The sequence below is a fragment of the Schistocerca serialis genome, chromosome 9, assembly GCF_023864345.2.
Source record: "Schistocerca serialis cubense isolate TAMUIC-IGC-003099 chromosome 9, iqSchSeri2.2, whole genome shotgun sequence".
NCBI lineage: Eukaryota > Metazoa > Arthropoda > Insecta > Orthoptera > Acrididae > Schistocerca > Schistocerca serialis.
The window spans coordinates 408,609,392-408,625,252 of record NC_064646.1 but is presented as its reverse complement, the minus strand read 5'-3'; positions in this window follow the sequence as shown (position 1 = coordinate 408,625,252).

Below are 15,861 nucleotides of genomic sequence, written 5' to 3'. Positions count from 1 at the left end.
GGAAGTACAAACATGTTCCGGGAAAATCAGGAATACAGAACTACAAGTCGCTGAGGAATGAAATAAATAGGAAGTGCAGGGAAGCTAAGACGAAATGCCTGCAGGAAAAATGTGAAGACATTGAAAAAGATATGATTGTCGGAAGGACAGACTCAGCATACAGGAAAGTCAAAACAACCTTTGGTGACATTAAAACCAACGGTGGTAACATTAAGAGTCCAACGGGAATTCCACTGTTAAATGCAGAGGAGAGAGCAGATAGGTGGAAAGAATACATTGAAAGCCTCTATGAGGGTAAAGTTTTGTCTGATGTGATAGAAGAAGAAACAGGAGTCGATTTAGAAAAGATAGGGGATCCAGTATTAGAATCGGAATTTAAAAGAGCTTTGGAGGACTTACGGTCAAATATGGCAGAAGGGGTACATAACATTCCATCAGAATTTCTAAAATCATTGGGGGAAGTGGCAACAAAACGACTATTCGCGTTGGTGTGTAGAATATATGAGTCTGTCGATATACCATCTGACTTTCGGAAAAGCATCATCCACACAATTCCGAAGACGCCAAGAGCTGACAAGTGCGAGAATTACCGCACAATCAGCATAACAGCTCATGCATCGAAGCTACTTACAAGAATAATATACAGAAGAATGGAAGAGAAAATTGAGAATGCGCTAGGTGACGATCATTTTGGCTTTAGGAAAAGTAAAGGGTCGAGAGAGGCAATTCTGACGTTACGGATAATAATGGAAGCAAGGCTAAAGAAAAATCAAGACACTTTCATAGGATTTGTCGACCTGGAAAAAGCGTTCGACAATATAAAATGGTGCAAGCTGTTCGAGATTCTGAAAAAAGTAGGGGTAAGCTATAGGGAGAGACGGGTCATATACAATATGTACAACAACCAAGAGGGTATAATAAGAGTGGACGATCAAGAACGAAGTGCTCGTATTAAGAAGGGTGTAAGAAAAGGCTGTAGCCTTTCGCTCCTACTCTTCAATCTGTACATCGAGGAAGCGATGATGGAAATAAAAGAAAGGTACAGGAGCGGAATTAAAATACAAGGTGAAAGGATATCAATGATACGATTCGCTGATGACATTGCTATCCTGAGTGAAAGTGAAGAAGAATTAAATGATCTGCTGAACGGAATGAACAGTCTAATGAGTACACAGTATGGTTTGAGAGTAAATCGGAGAAAAACGAAGGTGCCGGCCGAAGTGGCGGTTCTGGGCGCTGCAGTCTGGAACCGAGCGACCGCTCCGGTCGCAGGTTCGAATCCTGCCTCGGGCATGGATGTGTGTGATGTCCTTAGGTTAGTTAGGTTTAATTAGTTAAATGATCTGCTGAACGGAATGAACAGTCTAATGAGTACACAGTATGGTTTGAGAGTAAATCGGAGAAAAACGAAGGTGCCGGCCGAAGTGGCGGTTCTGGCCGCTGCAGTCTGGAACCGAGCGACCGCTCCGGTCGCAGGTTCGAATCCTGCCTCGGGCATGGATGTGTGTGATGTCCTTAGGTTAGTTAGGTTTAATTAGTTCTAGGCGACTGATGACCTCAGAAGTTACGTCGCATAGTGCTCAGAGCCAAAGACGAAGGTAATGAGAAGTAGCAGAAATGAGAACAGCAAGAAACTTAACATTAGGATGGTCACGAAGTCAATGAAGTTAAGGAATTCTGCTACCTAGGCAGTAAAATAACCAATGACGGACGGAGCAAGGAGGACATCAAAAGCAGACTCGCTATGGAAAAAAAGGCATTTCTGGCCAAGAGAAGTCTATTAATATCAAATACCGGCCTTAATTTTAGGAAGAAATTTCTGAGGATGTACGTCTGGAGTACAGCATTGTATGGTAGTGAAACATGGACTGTGGGAAAACCGGAACAGAAGAGAATCGAAGCATTTTAGATGTGGTGCTATAGACGAATGTTGAAAATTAGGTGGACTGATAAGGTATGAATGAGGAGGTTCTATGCAGAATCGGAGAGGAAAGGAATATGTGGAAAACACTGATAAGGAGAAGGGACAGGATGATAGGACATCTGCTAAGACATGAGGGAATGACTTCCATGGTACTAGAGGGAGCTGTAGAGGGCAAAAACTGTAGAGGAAGACAGAGATTGGAATACGTCAAGCAAATAATTGAGGACCTAGGTTGCAAGTGCTACTCTGAGATGAAGAGGTTAGCACAGGAAAGGAATACGTGACGGGCCGCATCAAACCAGTCAGTAGACTGACAAAAAAAAAAAAAAAAAGAGAGATTTCTCTTTAATTATCTTTAATTCTTAAAATGGCCTTCAGCAGTACTGTGTAAGTGCATATCTTAAGATTTGTCTTTATTTTGAGTAATTGTTTCGGGACTTCAGCCGTCAAGATATTTCAAGTTTTCTTAAGGTGGTTTTCTGTTGTACTGTTTAAACCCTTGTCTGTAAAGGTTCCCTTTTATTATGTTGAAATATTATTGGGCTTTCAGCAGAGGAATTAATGTAAATATTTCTTAATATGGCTTTGGTCGAAATTGGTAAATGCTTGCCTTTTAAATAATTTCCTTTGCTGATCGGAGATATTATTTGGGCCTTTAGCCGAGAAGATATTTTAATTTTTCTTAAGTAAGGCCTTCAGCCGTTTCTCTAAATCCTTGTGTTTTGACAGGAATTATTTAACTTCATTATTTAGAAGTTATTTGGGCCCTCAGCCGTGGATTGTTGTTTTGAAGAGAAAACTGGGCATTGATTTGTGAGGAATAAAGTTCTGTGTTCTTGTGCAACTAACAACAACTGATCTAGGCCCCTTTCCACAACCTGATCCGCTCTGTCCTGCGAAACCAGGTTTCACACGCTCCTCGAACCACTGTAGCACGATTCTGGCTTCGAGACACAGACAATTATACTGCTGAAAGGTAACGTCGTCGTCAGGGAAGACACCAAGCATGAAGCAATGCAGGTGGTACGTAGTTGACGTGGTGTCTTCGATTCCCACCGTAGGTCCCATGCAGGCGCAGGAGTGTCTATCATAGCATAATACTGCTCCCATCAGCCTGCGGTCCACGTTTCGAAAAGCCGTTTGCCTAGATAGCGGCGTTTGTAGGGACGAGCAGCAGCCTGGTGTAGGAAAAACGTGATTCATCCAACGAGCCGACACCTTCCAGTGTCGCTGGGTCAACACGTGAATACGCTGGGGTCGTCTGTTGAGGAACCCCTCTTACAACAATGTGCGCTGAATGGTGTGCTCCGAACCACATGTGGGTACATCCACGTTGTTCTCTTTCGCCAGATGTGCCACAAATCGTCATCTATCCTACTTTACAGAGCAGACAATCCTTCAAAGCCCAAGTTGTGTAAAGAGTCGTGGACGTCCAACCACTTAGCGCGTGGTGCTACTTTCACTGCCCTTCTGCCGTAGATGCTAACGACACTAGCATGTGTGTTACATGAACATCCAACCAGCTCTGCCGTTTCCGAAGTACTCGTTCACAGGCTCTGTGTAATAATACTCTGTCCTTTGGCAAGGCTGCTTGTGTCAGTGTACTTGTCCTTTTTCAGCGCATATCTTCGCTAATATCCCATCCGTCTCCGGGCGGCTTCCATACTTTTGTTACTGCGTCACGTGCCCGCAAGGGGGCATCCAACCTCGCAGTGGGCAGTGATCATAATTTTTTGACTTATCGGTGTGTGTTACATGAAAATGGGACCAGAAACAGTTTATTTCCATGAATAAAAGTCTCTCGGTGTACATGCCGCCTCAATTCAGGATAAAACTCGACCGCTACCTCCATGCGACAGCGAAAGCTTGGAGTTTTATCCTGAATTGACGCGGCATGTACACCGAGAGACTTTTATTTAAGAAATACGTCGCGAATGACTTCGTAGCCATATTACTTTATTTCCATGTTATACTTCTCTTCATTATCGATTTAATCATGGGAAACATGGAAACAGGGCCGGCTGCTGTGGTCGAGCGGTTATAGGCGCTTCAGTCTGGAAACGCGCGGCCGCTACGGTCGCAGGTTCGAATCCTGCCTCGGGCATGGATGTGTGTGGTGTCCTTAGGTTAGTTAGGTTTAAGTAGTTCTAAGTTCTAGGGGACTGATGATCTCAGAAGTTAAGTCCCATAGTGCTCAGAGCCATTTGAACCATTTTGGAAAATTATTTACAGTATGTCCGAGCTCAGTGCCGTTGGGCTCAGACGCTATGTAATCAGCAACCACTTGTAGTAGTCGCTAAGCTCCGGCCCAGCTGCCTAGGAATAGAACAGTTATTCAGAACTCTATAAAGACAGCTGTACTCTGATGTGAAATGATCATTCCTTAATTACGAAGTGTTAAATGTAATGTGTCAGCGACAACATCAGTGACATGTCATCTGTGCGGAAACAAATTGTATCCAAAATTAAGTATTCAGCACGTACAAATTTTAATAAAACTGCGAAAACCTCGCATCAACAGCACTTCAAATTTTCACAACATTTACGGTGCTAGTTTTAGGTGATTCACTCTGTATACCTGCACGTCCAAAAGTGGTAGCGCAACGTTGTCTTCGGTTTCGTGACTGAACTGTATATTTTTGTGCAGGTTTTTTAAATGCTGGAGAAAGTTTTCCCAACTCTGCTTCTCCGTGTGGTCAGATAACGAATGTGTCGCCTACATACCGAAGCCAACAACGGGGGCATAACGATATAGAAGCTAGGGCCCTTTGCTCAAAAGCTTCCATGAAGATACCTGCTTTTAGGTTGTGCCCCAATTTTCTCATTTCGCAAATTCGCTTCAGAACCTCGACATCAGTTATTCATTTACCCACCTGATGCTATTATTCTTTCGTCACACCACATTTCAAAAACCTTAGTTCACAAACACCTTCAAAAAGACATCCTAGCAATTAAATTTCCATCCAGTGTTAATAAATTCCTTTTTCCGAGAAAGAAAAATTCTTTCTGTTGTCTGTCTGCATCTGCTCTACTTCGAACACTGTAAACAATTTTACTGTCCAAAAAGACTTATCTGCCACTTTTAGTGTTTCATATTCGTATGTAATTACATTAGCATCACCTAATTTAAATCGTCTGCATTCCATTACTGTTGTTTTGCTTTGTTTGATGATCTTGTTGCAATCTCTTTGCAAGACGCTAACCAATCCATTAAACAACTCTTTCAAGCTGTGACAGAATTATAGTGTCGTCATCAAGTTTCAAAGGTTTTATTTCTTCTTACTTGGTCACTTAGTTGTAGTTACCTTTCCAAATTACTTCTTGATTTTTTTCACAGCGTGTTCAAGGGAGCAGAGCGAATAACATTTTCGTATTCTGTAGATCTGTCTCACTCCCTTCTCAACTGCTGTTGCTCATTCATGCCCTTCGACTCTTACAACGGCAGTCTGGTTTCTATCCATGTTGTAGTAAACCTTTTGTCCCGTGTATTTTATCGCTGCCACTGTCAGAATTTTAAAGTGTTCGTCAACGTTGTTAAGAACTTGCTCTAAATCATCTTATTTTCTTGTAAGATGCCTACGGCTGCTACTGCATCTCGCGTCTCTGTCACCAAACGTCTCGGTCTCGCCATACTTCCTCAACTTCTTTTATTCCTCTTATCACCATTTTTCTTGTAAACCCGTTGCCACCGTTTTTTCAGTCCCTGTTTTTCTCCCAGGAGGTTGCCACGACAGCCGTCTGTCTTCTAATTTGACATGGCTTACCCATCCAAGCTTTCTTCTATTCTATCGGTAATACTATAATGGATCTGCGTCCTTTCTCTTATTTCCTCATTTTTTACGCGGTCATATCGGGAAATTCTGTATGCTCTCCTCATGGGGCCAATCTCTAAAGCTCTAAGTCTCTTTCTTTCTCTGAGTTCCCAATACTCATTACATAATTCTATTTTGGGTCCACTATAGATTTATATAATACCACTTTAAACTTTAAATTTATTTTTGGGTACCAAAGTACAGGATTTAATTTGTGGATGGCCGCCCTTCCTGCCTGATACTTTGTTGGATATCTCTATCACATATTCTATCACGAGGTTTGTTGCTACCCAGATACTTTACCTCTTTAAACACGTTACTTTGATGACCACCAATGTCCGAGTTACTGCCGCACTTCCTCCAGCGTAGATATTCCGTCTTCTCAAAATTAATTTTCTAATCACACTTTCAATACCTTCAAAAAACTTCCTAAACATGTAGGATAGTCTTCTTCATTGTTTGCTGCAATGATCTGATTATCAGTAGTGAACATTCACTGGTTCCTTGCTTCAGTCCCCATGTCCATGAACTTGCTACAACAGAGATCCAGTGTGTTCTGCATACAGGTCTTAAAGAATATGGGAGGCAGACAGTATCCTTGTTTCTGTTCTTTGGTTATTCTAAAGGCTTCTCTAGAAATTTCCCATCTTTTATGGCTCATTCTGTCAACTTGTAGAGGTTTGCGACACTTCTTACGTAACGTTTTAGCAATTTCCCTGACCACAGTGCGGACCAAATGACTGCTTAGATTCTTTTCCAATCTCTTCTCAGTAATCTGTCTTCACGTAAAGACATCCACATATGACCTCCTTCTTCGAAAGCCACTTTGTTCGTACACTGCACTTGCGAACCTCCTTCATTCTTGATTTCAAAATCCTCCCATACAATCTCCTAACTGAGTTTCTGCACTTATGCCACGGTATTGCTACACACTTTCTTGCTTCCTTTTTTTGTCTATGGGCCTTGATACTCTGCTGGAATTTCCTCCCTATACCACATACGTTCGTTAAACAACTTGCTTAGATATTCATACAGAATGCTTGGGCCATGCGTTCCTGGTTCTATTGGTACATTTCCATACCATAGTGATTCCCCTGTTTTCACCTGTGTAGCCGCTTCAGTACCTCATTCGTGGTTATTTTCTCCACCTATTCACCATCCTGGTTCTTTCTCACCTCATACTTTATTTCGCTGTACTCTTCTTTCATCTGTTAGCGGGCCTTTAAAATTTTTCTCCCACTCTGGCAGAAAGATAATCTCAAGTTTAGTCTTTCTTTTATTTCGTTCGTCAGCCTGGAAAATGTTTTTCATGCTGCCGCCATTTGTGTTCCTGCCACCCTCCCCTTTTCTTCAAATCCTGCACTTCTAATTCGTTTCTGCATACGCTCCACCGCTCTTTCTTCTAGGTGCCTCAGTTTGTTCATTAACCATAATTTATAAAGAAATTGTATAGAGTCTTGTTTCAAACTATTTGTTTCATAGTATTGATTATCCTCGTAGGAATATTTGATTCTTAGATGTTACTACTTTCTTTGAACCACATTCTTGTGCTGGAATTTTTATTCTGAATACACTCCTGGAAATTGAAATAAGAACACCGTGAATTCATTGTCCCAGGAAGGGGAAACTTTATTGACACATTCCTGGGGTCAGCTACATCACATGATCACACTGACAGAACCACAGGCACATAGACACAGGCAACAGAGCATGCACAATGTCGGCACTAGTACAGTGTATATCCACCTTTCGCAACAATGCAGGCTGCTATTCTCCCATGGAGACGATCGTAGAGATGCTGGATGTAGTCCTGTGGAACGGCTTGCCATGCCATTTCCACCTGGCGCCTCAGTTGGACCAGCGTTCGTGCTGGACGTGCAGACCGCGTGAGACGACGCTTCATCCAGTCCCAAACATGCTCAATGGGGGACAGATCCGGAGATCTTGCTGGCCAGGGTAGTTGACTTACACGTTCTAGAGCACGTTGGGTGGCACGGGATACATGCGGACGTGCATTGTCCTGTTGGAACAGCAAGTTCCCTTGCCGGTCTAGGAATGGTAGAACGATTGGTTCGATGACGGTTTGGATGTACCGTGCACTATTCAGTGTCCCCTCGACGATCACCAGTGGTGTACGGCCAGTGTAGGAGATCGCTCCCCACACCATGATGCCGGGTGTTGGCCCTGTGAGCCTCGGTCGTATGCAGTCCTGATTGTGGCGCTCACCTGCACGGCGCCAAACACGCATACGACCATCATTGGCACCAAGGCAGAAGCGACTCTCATCGCTGAAGACGACACGTCTCCATTCGTCCCTCCATTCACGCCTGTCGCGACACCACTGGAGGCGGGCTGCACGATGTTGGGGCGTGAGCGGAAGACGGCCTAACGGTGTGCGGGACCGTAACCCAGCTTCATGGAGACGGTTGCGAATGGTCCTCGCCGATACCCCAGGAGCAACAGTGTCCCTAATTTGCTGGGAAGTGACGGTGCGGTCCCCTACGGCACTGCGTAGGATCCTACGGTCTTGGCGTGCATCCGTGCGTCGCTGCGGTCCGGTCCCAGGTCGACGGGCACGTGCACCTTCCGCCGACCACTGGCGACAACATCGATGTACTGTGGAGACCTCACGCCCCACGTGTTGAGCAATTCGGCGGTACGTCCACCCGGCCTCCCGCATGCCCACTATACGCCCTCGCTCAAAGTCCGTCAACTGCACATACGGTTCACGTCCACGCTGTCGCGGCGTGCTACCAGTGTTAAAGACTGCGGTGGAGCTCCGTATGCCACGCCAAACTGGCTGACACTGACGGCGGCGGTGCACAAATGCTGCGCAGGTAGCGCCATTCGACGGCCAACACCGCGGTTCCTGGTGTGTCCGCTGTGCCGTGCGTGTGATCATTGCTTGTACAGCCCTCTCGCAGTGTCCGGAGCAAGTATGGTGGGTCTGACACACCGGTGTCAATGTGTTCTTTTTTCCATTTCCAGGAGTGTAAATTGTCCATTAGTGACATGAAATTTCTTGAAGGGCTCCCTACATATTTGAGGATCTGATTGTGAGGAAAGAAACCATTTAAAATATTCATGGACAATGTCTCACACATAATAACTAATCTTTTTCCATTGCCATTTACTGTTGTATCTCCTTATATTCACATTGTTCCACTATCGTTCCCTGCAATAACTTTCCCATTAAAATATCACACTAATAATTTTTCATAAAACTCGCCTTTGGCTTAAATATCAGAGTCATATGTAGGTGTATAAGCTCCTACTGTGTGAATTTCGAGCCGGCCTCTGTGACCGAGCGGTTCTAGGCGCATCAGTCCGGAACTGCACTGCTGCTACGGTCGCAGGTTCGAATCCTGCCTCAGGCATGGATGTGTATGATGTCCTTAGGTTAGTTAGGTTTAAGTAGTTCTAAGTCTAGGGAACTGATGACCTCAGATGTTAAGTCCCATAGTGCTTAGAGCAATTTGAACCATTTTGTGAATTTCGAGGCCATGTTTCGAGACTTCCACAGTTATAATCCTCTCATCAATTTGCTCCTATAATTTGATGTCTGTTCTATGCTTCTTGTTGATGGCTATTGGAATCTCCCTCGTAGCCATTTCCTCCTGTAACATCACTTACAAATGTATAATGTAATCTACTATATTTTAATTTCCATCCCCATGACCTTTGCTTCTTGAGAACACGCACAACTACCTTCAACCTATCTAGTTCATGGAATATTTCTCTCTTCTTTGTGCCCAAAACCTGCATAGTTCATGTTTTGATGAACATAGCCATTTCCATAGCCATTTCCATAGCCATTTTCATCTCCTGATGATCCAGTCCTGTTATTTTTCCGAGGCTTTTGACTGAGATTTTGAGTCGTGAAAACATGATTTAAAAATTCTGCGGAGCTTCAACCATCACCGTGGAGGACCGGACAATATTTCGGATTGCCATCACCTAGACAGATCGCCTTTCCAGGACTTCGAGCTCTGCCCGCCCAACAAACAAGGAAAGGAAATATCAGGACGGATGAAGAAAAGATGAAACTTTGTGGGACACTCTTCGTCTGATTCCTCGACGGAGGCCTGGCAGACTGGGCAGGCCCTGCCGGTAGCTGAGGTGCCGCCGATGTAGCCGTCCACTTCAATAAAACACCCTCTCGTCTGCACTTGCAGTGCTACGGTGCCATAAATATAGGTTTTCTTTATTCAATCGGTCTTCTAAGACCAGTCATAGTGTTAACTTGTTCCCACATTTTCCTGGAATCCAAGCTGATCACCCCTGCCGTCCGCCTCTACCAACTCTCATCCTTATGTAAACAATTAGTGTCAGTAATTTGCAACAATGTTTTATTAATCTGATAGTCCGGTAATATTTACACCTATTAACATCTGCTTTTCTTTTAATTACAGGGTGATCCGTTTGAGACGTCAGAAATGTATAACGTAATGTTCATTAAGTTAATGTCTATATCTCTGAGCAGTTTTCTGTAGTAACCATGCTGAGTAACCATGCTGCGGGAGGCAAACCAACATCACGTAATTCACAGGGCAAACACTAGACGTGAGAATCACATTGCACGTAGATGGCCCAAGTTAGCGCACTCAGTGTGTCCCGCTTGTCGTTAAGCCACAACAATGCGCTAAGGCTCAGTGTGTCATATGGAACGTGAAATTTCCGACTGTTACAGAGGCCCAGCCCTTCTTGCAAAATTCGGTACAACGGTATCGGCCAACTCTTTTTTTATGTGGTCCCTCAGTTACTGCAAGATGGGACCCTCGACACCAATATCTATAAACAGGGCGGCGGTGCACGGCAATGGGCTCTGACAGTGCGGGAACAATTACTCAGATATTCAACGGTCTCTAGTGCTGCCGTATTGGACCTGTCCCATAGCCTGCTAATAGCCCGAACCTAAGGCTTACAGTTTTTTTTTTGTTTTTTGGATTGGGCTCCGTCAAGTCAGTAGCGTATGCACAAAAAAACCCGCAGAATCTGACCGACCTATGTAAGTAGATTACAGCGGCCTTTCAGCAAATCGCTACAGAAATACTGCGCACCACGTATCGCAACATGTGCAGCATTTACAATGAAGGACATGTTTTGTGCTAATGTTCCGCGACACTAACATCAGACACGAACTCCAGACTACCCACACATTTATGTACCGATAACAAGCAATAAATCTGCATAGTTTCTTGTATAAAGCGTTTTACTTTTCTGACATCTAGAACGGATCACCTTGCATATTCTTCTAAAACTCTGACGACGTTTCGGTTCTCTTATATGTCTTGATCAACAGGTGGAACAGCTTGATCATGGATTGCTAAGATTTCAGTAATTCTGAGGGCATGTCATCTATTCCAAGTGCTTTGTTTTCTGTTAGGTCTTTCAGAGCTCTGTCAAATTCCTCTCGCAGTATCATGCTACCCATCTCGTCTCCACTGAACTCCTTTTCGCTTTGGGCAATACACTTCCCTTATGTACCTTTTCTCCATATTCCTTTCATCTTTCAGATTTTCTTTCTTTGTTTAGTACTGGCTTGCTGTATGGACTCTTTCTCCAGATGTTTCTTTAATTTTCGTGTAGTCTGTATCCGTTTTTCCGTAGCCATGCTTGATGCTACAACCTTTTATTTTACCTCGAACAATATATCATTAGCCATTTTGCATTCTACGTCAGACTCATTTTCAGACATCTTTTATTCCCGTTTGACTGCATCATTTGCCGCATGTTTATATTTCCCCCTTTTCGTAAAATGTTCAATATCTGGTGTGTTATCCAAGGATTTCTGCTGAACGTTTTTTGCCTATTCTACCCTCTGCTGCATTCACTATTTAATTTCTCAAAGCTATTCATTGTTCTATTGGATTCCCATCTCCTGTTTCAGTTGGCTTCATGTCTGTCTAAGCTACGATAATGTGCTCATTAGTTGTTCATAGTATCTTACCTACATTCCTGTTTTCTTATTCAGTATTAGACCTACACCTCATTTACCAATATACATAATATCTTGCCTACATTTCTGTTTTCTTATTCGGTATTAGACATACTCCTCGGTAACCGATATTTAATTTTGTATTCATGTATCTGCACCCTCGTAAAATCTGATAGCTATTTTTACACAAAATCTTTGTTGTCCTGTAAGTTACGTTTGGCCACTAATTTCTGGTTGTACCCTCATTCATTTAGGAGATATAATTTTGTGAAATTGGATAAAGCTTTTTGAAAAATTCTTTGTTAGTAATAGCGAAACGACCATATACACCTAGGTATGAAATTATAATTACTGAACAAATATTCGACGGGATCAGTATGAATGGTTTCACTGTTGTTTACTCAGCAGGAGGCTTCATAGAAAAGTTGAATGAACCGCAGTGAGAGACGTTGGCGGAAAGAGGCAGAGTTTTGTTCTTAAAATTTTGAACGTTTACGTTGCAAGACGATTTAGGTAACATACTACTAGCCGCCACCTATATGATCATGCTGGTAGCATCAAACAAATTCGATCTTACACAATGGCATACTGACGGTCACTTTTCCCGTGTACCACCAACGAATGGGGGAATAAATTCTATAGCCACTGGCACATCATACTGCAATTTGCAGAGCACAGATCTAGATCTTATGCATAATTCGTACTGCCCCGCTGTCAATACATGTCACCTAATTTTTGAGTGTACGAAAAGTGCTAGCAATTACACCTAATAAATTGTCTTACAATCATTGTTTCAGTGGAAGCTAGGTAACATTTGCCTGTATTGTGGTAACATTTAATCAGAAACGATATCACTAGAAAATAGTCAGATTTGCAGCTTCGCGGACAAGATTTAGAATCGATAGTTATAATCATGTATTGACTAAGAACAACATCAAACTCTATAGCAGTAATATTTCGTTGAGATTATTGTGGTACAAATGTTTCAGACGCCTGTCGCCGTATTTCCTGCGCATTGCAATGCAAGCGATGTTCCGCTCACGACACTATAATACACGAAGCTAAGGTACACAGACAAACTTTGTTCTACGGGCGTCAGCCATGTTATGAGAAGCGACATGAATTAATAACGTCGAAAGAGACGATTAATGCTTGTGTCCACGTATGTACATGACATGATTTCAGGCGAGGCGCATATTCTCGTAATTAGATAAGCTCCACGCTTGACATTTGTTCCGGAATGCGGTTTAATTAAATTAAGCTGTTTCTGTCACGCAGCGACACACAAGAAAATCAGTCCACTTGTTATAGCGAGAAGTCAGTCAAGAAGACTAATGCTTCATACATCAGGGCGCACACGTTTCAAATTATCTATTTATTTAAGTTGCTTGATGCCGCTGTTGTCTGTTTCAGTTACTTTTTTCTACCTGACACATTCAGCGTCTTCATTATCATGTATGTTCCATATTTCCGACCTTATTTTTACATTTTTTTCCCACTCCACTATTTTCTCCATTGTATCGTTAACAATTGAAAGCGTCCTATCACACGTTCTACATCTTCGTTCCTCTTTCAGTAAAGTACTAGTTTTATTTCTCGTCTAATCCACCAAACGTATTAATGTTGCGATTTAAGATCTGTTTACGAGAACATCACAAGAAAGAGTTTACTGTTCAAAAACTCATCTTGTGCCATATCTCTCTGTTTAGTTTTGCTGTACCTCTATACTACACATTTTATACGCTTTCATATTCGTCCTCTCTAGTTTCCCAGGGCTAATTTTCAGCGTATTCCTGCTGTTCTACAAATTTTCATTTGAAGAAACGTCTCACCATGTCTCAGACCAAGATCGACGCATTTCATTTTTTGGATACATCTGTCTTGGCTTGTGCCACTTTGGTCTCCGTTTCTTCTTTCGTTCTGCTGATTACCTTTCAAGAGCATGTCGACGGAAAGCGTTCGCTACAGTTTTACTGGTGTTCATATTTAATACGAAGAAGAACACACAACCTTCTCACTCACCTTTATGATAAATTTTCTCTCCACCCCCCTCCCTCTCTCTCTCTCTCTCTCTCTCTCTCTCTCTCTCTCTCTCTCTCTCTCTCTCTCTCTCTCTCTATGCATCGGGACTTAGGAATGCCATTTTTATCCAAGATAGAAATATGGGAACAAAAAGATCATATTTCGGTTAATAAAATTCATAAGTCAGTGGAGGGAGTTTGATACCTAACCTTGATTTACTTTATATCTTTTTTCGCGTTAATACACTGCTAAGACCTTGAACAACAGTTCCTCCATCATCTTTATATTATTACTGGGTATGTCGCACTATCTACAGACTTGCATGTTGTCGCGTCTTAAAACATGTATATATCACATTACGATTAATTCAAACAAAAAAGTGGATGCGACTAATATGCTTCAATGCTGTGCAAAAACTGACCTCTGTGATCACCATCTTTTACGGAACAAGGTAGACACAGGAAGTAAAGAACATTTTAATTATTGTCTATGGTCTGCACAATCTTAGGCTGAAGCTACTCGTTGATAGCCTCTTTAATATCTATTTCGAAGTTACCAATCTAATTCATAACTGCGCTGGAGGAGGAAAATAAAGAAGTATTATAAAAGCTATTCTTGTAAGGTATATTACAGTCATTTACTCTATATTTACACCTATCTCCTGCGGCTGTCCGTTTCACTCTATAAGTTTAAATCTTCATTACTTCGATCTTGATGAGCAAGTGGTCTGCTAACTTTCACACCTGCACTTTTTCCTGTCCCCTTCATCTGTATCACTGCTTTTTCGTCCCAGTGCAATTAATAGGGGTGACAAACATTGACAACTTCACATATTTTCTAGTAGTAGGAAGTGTTTCTCTATTCTTCACTACAATTACCCTTCAGCTCTCAGCTGCTATGTTTGAGCCATATCCTCCAAATACTTTAATTTACTTTTCCACAGAAACCTCTTTCTAAATCTGCTTCTTAATCATTTGTGGCTATTTAAATAACACTGAAAAAATGTTGTTATGTTGTCGAAGTAGATGTAACATATTCTAAAATATGTTTATTATACATGAATATCTGAAGGAACAGGCACTATTGATGATCCAGAGCTGTAAGAAATATTTTTCGAAATTAATTCGCTGACCGCAAACTCCTAGATATCGCCTGTATTAGATATAGATACTCAGTAGTGACACATGAACATTTGTGCCGTACTGGGATTCGAGCCCGTGCTTCCCACTTATCGCGAGCAGTCGCCTTAACCACTTTTTTCGATCACATAGGATGCCCTCCAGGTGACAAATGATGATGTGTAATTAGCATCGATAACAAACAAAACATAAAGAGAATGAAAGAAAACGCCTTCCTGTCAGAACAAAAAAAATGGCATCCACGTCGCGCCAACTTGTGGGCAGACGCGCTGTGAATCCCAAGGCAGTCAGGCATGTTCCAGGCACGTCTTCGCGAAGAATATTGCACTCTGTCGGTACGTGGGACCGAGTCCTGGTATTACAGGAACACGCTGGAATCACCTTCTCATACCTGGGACACCACAACTGCAGGGGGGGATCGAAGAAGGCACTACCCAAAAAGTTGGCATAGCACTGACGGTATCGCGGATGGTGAACGAGGAAAGTAAAGCGATCTTGCAGGAACGTCCAAAAATCAAGAACACATTACAGCGTTGGTCTTCGTACGTGGGAAACAAGTCTCATCTGGGAACAGAAATGATTTTGGTGTAACGGCATAGGAGCCGTATGTAGAAGAAAGGCAAGCATCTTCTGAATCAGCTGCCACACCTCTGCAGAAGATCCACACGTCAGTCGTTGTTCGTCCGTATCAAGCGTATGACAACGAGGACACACTTTTATGGCTTGTAGATGAAGCTGTGTCATGTATTTTCCATTAACGACGAGGTACCTGGTCGCGAGCGCTTATGTCGAGGGGGACATGGTGCACAGAACGCCAAACCACAGGTCATGCGATCGTAAGATATCGGCTTTCCACAGCATTCCGAGTGTGATGTCTCATCATTAGTCCGTAAACATCACGTGCCGTAGGGTTCCTGGTACTAGGCAAGTTGGCATGGACATAATTGTATTCGATGAAAAAGGTCCTGACATGAGAGAGAGAGGAAGAAATGTCGTCTACTGCAACGGGTGCCACTCGAGAGGGAG